This window comes from Papilio polytes, unplaced genomic scaffold (genome assembly GCF_000836215.1).
Source record: "Papilio polytes unplaced genomic scaffold, Ppol_1.0 DF823399.1, whole genome shotgun sequence".
Lineage (NCBI taxonomy): Eukaryota > Metazoa > Arthropoda > Insecta > Lepidoptera > Papilionidae > Papilio > Papilio polytes.
The window spans coordinates 3,411,968-3,420,366 of NW_013525805.1; the positions used below are offsets into that span (position 1 = coordinate 3,411,968).

At 34.1% G+C, this 8,399-nt stretch overlaps 1 non-coding gene across 1 annotated transcript; it reads right to left on the minus strand.

Annotated features, from left to right (window-relative positions):
- Nucleotides 1-4,574: 4,574 nt before the first annotated feature.
- Nucleotides 4,575-4,645, minus strand: Trnag-gcc. Its single transcript has one exon. It is a non-coding gene; the product is annotated as a tRNA-Gly (tRNA).
- Nucleotides 4,646-8,399: the final 3,754 nt, after the last annotated feature.

Sequence of the window (8,399 nt, forward strand, 5' to 3'; positions counted from 1 at the left end):
TAGAGAACAGTCTGTAAGAACAGATAAGCTATTTATTTTTGATTTTTATTCCACGCGGACGGACTCGCAGTCGAAAGCTAGTAATATTATAAATGCGAAAGTTTAAATGTTTGTTAGAGTGTGTAGCCTATTCTAAACGGATCTGGATGAAATTTGGCGTAGATGTAGAGGATAGCATGGAAGAACACATAGACCAGTTACTTTTGCTTTTTTTTTAATTGCAGGCGAAGGCTAGTAATGTTGTAAATATCAATATTTTGTCAAATAAAATGGATAATTGTGATTGAGTACCCCAATGCTTTTAACATTGTTATGAATTAAAACACATCCATTTGATTGAGTTGTGTATTCTCTGTATTTTAAGTACACATCAATTTTCATAAAAGTGTGTTTAATTAAAACTAGCTTACGCCCGCGACTCCGTTCGCGTGGTTTTAAAAAAAACCAAGTAGCCTATGTGTTCTTCCAGACTATCCTCTAAATTTATGACAAATTTCATTAAGATCGGTTCAGCAGCTTAGGCTACAAACATCTATCCATCCATCTAAACTTTCACACCATACTTCGTACTATAATATATACTATAGTATAAATGCGAAATTAGATGCATGGATGGATGGATGGATGTTTATTAGAGTTTGTAGCCTAAATGACTGATCGGATTTTGATGAAATTTTGATGTAAAGGATAGCCTGGAAGAACACATAGGCTACTCACGTTTATTTTTTTTTAATCGGAGTCGCGAGTGAAAGCTAGTTTATTATATTAATATGATATGAATATTTTACTTTTGTAATTCGCAATGTTTGAAGATTAAAATGTTTTACTATTGTAAAGTTTTTCAATCAAAATATAGTAAATTATATGTACTGCGTTGTCAATTTTAAAGTTTTCCATATGATAGTTATTATGCATAACATATCTCGAAGTTTAAATTAAAATATGTAGTAAAGGTAACTTTAAACTTGTACGCGTAAACTTTATTACAAAGTTATATTTAAGTTAGATGTTAGAAGTTTTTACATTTAAATCGGTTTGTTTTATTTAGTTTTTTTATGTTATAACTAGCTGTTCCCGTGCGACTTCATCCGCATAAAATTATGAAAATTTTATTTCGTTGTTTACATCAAATTATCAATTGCAAATGTCAAAATGACATGACATGATGACAAACCATGGCAACCGTGCTGCCTTGATGTTGGCAGCAACTTATGGTCTCTCTCCCACATTAAGGTTTTTATCCAAAATATTAACACCCTAAGTTTAATGGCGTGAAATATATAGCCCAAAGGGTGACGTAAGTGTAGGGCTTTTTAGAAAAAAAAGAATTATCCAAAAATACGCTGTAATTTCTGACATCTTAGGCAACAAAGAAGTGGGTGTTTACGCTTTATTATAATAGTATAGATAATATAGATTAAAGGACAAGTAAATAAATAAGACATTAATAATATTATCTACCAGTACATATAAATTACCTCTATTGAATTTATAATAATAAAAAAAGCTCCTATCTGTCAATTAAACATATTTTTAAAATCACGCCATCTATCGTAAAGGGCGAGAAATTTAAAATAAAATAAACAGCAATAAAACCACCGATTTATTAAGAGAATTGTACTCTGTGGGTTATTGCAAAGTAAGTTGTGCGGTAAATTAAAACGTCGCTGCCACGACGTCTGTTTGCTGATGAGAATTGTTTTAAAAATTGTGTACGTCATTCAAACAAAGGAATATAATCAAAACAATTAATCTGTATAACCAATCAGCTGGACTGATTAAGAGCGCTCACCTTAGACTAAACTATCGCACAACTGTTTAGTCGCGCTTTGATTCCTACGAGCTTTATGTAGATTACTCATCACCAGCTCACTATATGTCCCCACATAGGGGCTCGGAGCCTACCCTAATCATGGGTGACTAAGCCATAGTCAACCACGAGATGTAGGTTACACTACTTTTTTTTTAGTTATGCAACTAAACAGTTGATTTGCCTGCGAAACTATCGACAATCGTTGTGCGATTGTTTAGTCTATCGTTTCCTCTTAACCTCCATGATAATCATCAACCCATTGTTTGTAGGTTTGCCACATTAAATACGTCATACGTCTCTACCAACTCTCATATCTGAATTTATTCCCTTCTTAATGATATTTCTGAACAAGAATTATTGAATTAAAATAATAAACAAAGGAAAATTAATTAACCTTTTATTACATAATTAAAACCTTAATAATTTCAATAGGAAAACGCAATAAATTTGTTAGCTGTACTTTTAATAGCACATAAATTACACGAATGTTCCTTAATTCGGTGCGAAGTATAACAGCATTGTAATTATACGAAACGCTTTCTTTATACATTAAGTATGATTTATTCAATTCGTATACGAAATTTCCATTGCAGAAAACCTAGAATTAATGTTATCTTTAAAGATAATTAATGCAATGTTAATAGATATTTAATAGTATAATAACAAAAAAGTATAAAACCAGTAATTAATCATCTAAATTCTATTATATTATAAAGAGGAAAGATTTAGTTTTGTATGTTTTGGAATAACTCAAAAACTACTGCCGATTTCAAAAATTCTTTCACCGCTAATAAGATAATTTATCTGTGAATATCACTATATTTTACTTGGGCTGAAGCGCAAAGGAAGGGAATGTGGATATGACGGTGGAGGACACGCGCAGGAAGAGGAAATATCCTCAATACATGCATTTCCGCCTCGGTTGATTTATTTTATTTTATTTTAAAAAAAATTATCACAAACTAAACCTAATTTATATTTTTTTTACACACTAAACACAAACTAAAATAAACGCAAAACAGTAAAGTACGTAAATAAGTATGTAAGCAAGTCTGTATGCTAGTTTGCTTTACTTGATTACGGGAAGGCAACGCATTCGCTATTGCGGATGTCTATGGGCAGCGGTCGCTTCTCCATTTTGGCGGATTCAGGTGGTTACTAGCTCGTTTTCAATTTTATATAAAAAAACACACACATTTAATGCTTAGGAAATATTACCCTTAATACAATAAGAAGTATTAACACAAAAAAACAACACATAATAGAGTAACCGTGCAGAGTTCCACATAAAATCGACATTTGGCTTGTCTGAAAGCAGGTAAAAGGCGTGTTTTTCCGCCGCGGTGATTTATCAATGTAAGAAAATTGAGGTGTAATGATTGTCGGTTGGATACGACTACAGTTTTTATCGTCGTTTAGTAGTCTTTACGATGTTTACGAACAGTTACCTTACAGCCTCCCATTGCTAATAAATTACACTTATAATATTCTTATCTTTCTTTCTTTTAAAGAGAATGAAAGTGATGTAAATATATTTGTACGGGTGTATCCCACGATTATGCTGTAGAGCATGTTATTTGCAAAGTAACGCAAACTACCTCAAACATAATCAGTGATACGATGTATGTAACTCAAAGGGAATGCATAGAACTACTACCTTTGCAGTTATATTATAAGTAAAATAATATTATTTTTTCATTAAATAGAGCAACATTTCATTTTCTTCCTAGTATTATAAATGCGAAAGTTTAGATGGATGGATTTTTGTTATAGTTTGTAGCCTAAACTGCTGAACGGATCTCGATGAATGGCGTAGAGCAAAGTCTGAAAGAAGACATTCACTACTCACTTTTGTTTTTAATTTCACGCGGTCGGAGTCGCAGGCGAAAGCTAGTAATATATGTTATTAATGAAATTTTCTGAATTTCCGTTTATTCAGAGGAAGCAATCATGTTTACAAGGCTTTTATATCCTGTAGGTCATTTACGAAACTCATCCGCAACAAAATGTCCCTTGATAATGAACTCCGGGAAAAAATGCTGACTTTATATTATGAAATTTCGTAACATTTGCAACTTTATCCGTTTACAAATACAGTACAGTTTAATTGCCTTAATTAATATAGATGTGTGTTCATTTATTTGGTGGGAATTTTATTCGTATTTAATGGTTTTTATAACCTTTGGGTTATGACACGTCGAAGTTCGCGACTCGATGTCTCGAAAAGTTTTGAACCTTTTTTTGTCGTCCCCTAAACACCAAAATTAGTAAATCTAGTCGGATTTTTCTTCGTTATCCGAACTAGTGGAAGGGGTTAGGAAATAATATAACGTTCACATTAAACACAAACACATAAACTAGTTTAATTTAGATTTAATTTTTTTTTTCAAATAATTACTCTGCTAAATTCTGAAACGAATCTTAAGTGCTTGGCTTCGTAAGCGCCGCTTACAATCTAATAGACCTCATTGTAAGAAATTTGGCTTTAGGGCGTTCGCACACCTTTGACTAAACAATCGCATAACTGTTTAATATCGCTTTGATTCTTATGAGCTTTTGAGGTGCGCATACTACTCGATTTTAGTTGTGCAATTAAACTAGTTTGCTGGGAAACAATCGTCAATCGCACAACTGTTGTCCGATTGTTTAGTTAAATGTGGTCGAGCGCTTCTATCAGTTAAGACGCTGTTACATATTTAAACAACGTTTCAGTGTAAGGCGACTAAATCTTTATTATTAAAAATGATAAACAAAAAGTGATTGCATCGGCCGGGAATCGAACCCGGGCCGCCCGCGTGGCAGGCGAGCATTCTACCACTGAACCACCGATGCTTATGTCTCTGTGTTCGAAAATAAACACTTCTTCTTCTTCTTCTTCTGAGGCACTACAGCCGCGGGTGGGCCTGGGCCTGGTCCAGTAAACCTCTCCACTTCTGTCTGAAAACAAAAATGCGAAAGTTTAGATGGATGGGTGTTTGTTAGAGTTTGTAGCCCAAACTGCTGAATGGATCTTGATAAAATTTATCACAGATGTAGAAGACAGTCCGGAATAACACATAGACTACTTACTTCAGTTGTTTCTTAAAATACTCAAACGGAGTTGCAGGTGAAAGCTAGTATGTAAATATAAAGTGAACGAAAAAGAAATTGTTATACCAATTCAGTCTATTATACCCCGCTTATAATTATGTTAATGATACAGGATGTTTAATATTTATCGAGCTCGCAGCAATGATCAGCCACGCGCAATGATTGATCACATCACTCAATATTGGACGGATCTTTATTAATATTATGAAGCTATTTATTAATTATGTATTAATTAGTAACCATTATTAATAAAACAAAACTTTTCAAGTAACCAACACGTAATTTAAATACAATTTACGGCCGAAATCTGAAAAGAAATCACAAACACTTCGCTTCTTAAACGCCGCTGCCGTGCGCTCACCACTAAACTATACTGTCGTGTGATTGTCGCTTGTTTCGCAGCCAATGTAACTGTTTAGTTGTACAACTAAAAATCGAGTAGTGTGCGTAAAATGTAATGTCATATGAAAAGCGAGACTAAACAACTGTGCAGTTAAAGGTGTGCGCGCTGTAATAGAGTTTATTTAAATACGAGTTGTTGCCCGCAACTTCGTCCGCGTGATATTAGAAAACATACTAACTATATAAATTATAAAAAGCTACTTACCCCTCGGGAACCGGACATTTCTCAGGGATGAAGCTAAATGATATGATGAAGCATATCCAATGTGTACTCCAGACTTTGTTTTATATCTGTGCCAAATTTCCATAAGATATGTTAAACCGTTGCAGAATGATCGAGTAAACATTAAAAAACTAAATTAATGAATCCCACGGGAACCGTAACTATTCCCGGGATAAAAAGTAGCCTATGTGTTCTTCCAGACTACGCGTTAAACCTGTGCCAAATTTCATGGAGATCCGTTCAGTCGTTTAGGCTACAAACGCTAACAAACATCCATCCATCTAAACTTTCGCATTTATAATATTAGTAAGATAAATCTAGGCAGTAAGAATAGAAATATGAAAATAGGTTAATCATAAACTATGCTTAGTATTTAATATTTAATGGTGAAAAAATGAAAAAAATATTTATTAAACCAAAAAGATTGTACAAAACAAATAACTTTGACAATACCTTAAAATTATACATAACAGGAAGTTAAAAATAGTCGTTATTTTAAGTTATTCTAGCTAAGCTTATCTGGTGATGGCCACACTAGGCAATGCCTGTATCGTGGCCACCGGAATTCACAGATACAATATAATCTGACCACAAAATTACATAAACCCACTCTCACGGCAGTGTTTTAGTATTTAATTATAAGGTGAGCGAAGACTTTTGCCGTCGGAGGCTAAATCTGACTTTGGGACGCTGAGTTGTCATTATTATTTATTTTTTGACTTGATCGAATTTCAAATTATGTCTATTGAAATATTTAACTAACATTTAACATTGCTGCTCTATTACCAGTACAATTTAAACAGCCTAATTTTAGTCCCTTTTTTATTAGGAAAGGAAGGGGAAATGTCTTCTCTCTGTGCGTCTCTTCCATCAATTAAAGGTAGGCAACGCAGCAGTCGCTTTCCATTTTGGTGGATTCAGGTGGCTTGCTCGTTTTCCACCTCATATTATTAATATATATAACATAGAAACGAGGCCACTGTCTAATTATACACTAACCACAAAGTAGTGTGAACTTTAACCCAATTTAGGTAAGAAGTGCAATCCACTTCGGTTCTATGAACTGAATATTCCAAGTGCGCTGTGAGACGGAAATAAAACTAATGTTTATTTATTCGTCGTGTCGCAAAGCGTGTTTATGCAACTCGAGCGGCATCGCGTCTTCTGTTATGTAAATACTCGCTTGATTCGTTTAAACCACGACAGTCAGACAACTACCAGCCATGAGAACTGACGTCAGTTGACTTCTAATCATTTGATTGTTTGAAATATCTGCCGCCGAGTTCCGTCTTCGGACAACTCGACAGATCATCCACATCTTCTCGATGGCTGGCAATCTGCGTCGCACAGCTGCGTTGTGGAATTGTCTGTCCTTGGCGGTATTTCCAAACCACTACGACTTAGGGTTCTTCAAAAAGCGAGGGTATCTCCTCAAAGGTCGGCAACGCATCTGCAGCTCATCTTTTATTGCGGATTTACATGGGCGTCGATGAACATTACAGTGTCCCCGATGCTTTTTGCTCCTTCTTTAAAAAAAAAAAACATCATTTTGGTATACTTAAATCAATGGTAGAGCCCTTATTAAAAATACAATTGGCCTAGTTGAACTATAAGGGAAGTCATTTTAAATTTCGACAGATAAATAGATATGAAACTGCAACAAATTTTACCATTGGGATGATAGTTGCCCCTTTCCCCTGGAAATAGCCAAATTATCGGCTGATGACGTGGTGGCGATTGTCAAATTTTAGACCTCTACACTTATTTTAATTTATTGTCGATTGTAGTATTCCCTTTGCATATGTGTTTGTGTGACATGCATAAGTTTTTGTATGTCACAAGAATGCATGCATGCATGCATTTTATTCGCATGAGTGCATGAGCATTGTTTGTCTTTTACTTTTAAATAGTTAAGATAAAATATACATTTTATTCTTTATTCATTAGTAAAATGGACAGATTTAAAATTAGCATATACACGATACGTGCTACTTACCTGGCATAATGTAATTTTGCAAATTCACTGCGGACTGAGTCCGCCCCTGAGCCGCGAATACATTATTCTCGTATAATGAATAGTTTATCTTGTCAAAGCCAACACTAAGCCCTTTATTCATTTATTTTCTATATTTTAGGAGATCTACGTTGAACGAAATTTGTTTAGTTTTTAATTTATATTTTATGTGTATTTTCATGTATGGACCTAAGTAGTTATGCAAAAATCAAATAGTAAAAGAATACACAGAAGATGTACATACAGACAAAAACAAAATTAAATTATAAACAAAAAATTAAAATGGTCACTAGTTATATGTTTTTCGATGGCCACGATACAAGCATTGCCTAGTGCTGCCATCACCAGACAAAAGAAGCTGAGAAACCGACCGTTAATCGACTTGTCACCAACGAGTTCGTTCTAAATAACTACTGTTAAAAGTATTAAAACAGTTTGTTGAAATTGTTCGTACAAATTAATGTTGAAACATTAATCAGGATGGAATTCAGATGGGTTCATTACATTTGAATCGGGATAACAAGGTTATAGCCGGGCCTCAATTTGCCAAAGTCCGGAAATGATGACAGACTGTTTTGTTAAACGATGCCGATTATCCCACAATTTACTGAATTAGCATTTTGCTGGACTTTGAACGATTATGTTGGGTTTTAAGTAATTTATAAGTGAGGGAGATATTTGGACGATCGATGCGTACAGGATGTTCTTAAATCATGAAATTATATATTACGGCACATTATAATAAAAAAGTATATTTGTTACTGACGATATAATGCACTAGATTGCGCCTGCGACTTTGCGTGGAATTAAAGCACATAAGTACGTAGCCTTTGTGTTTTTCTAGAAGTCAAATTTTA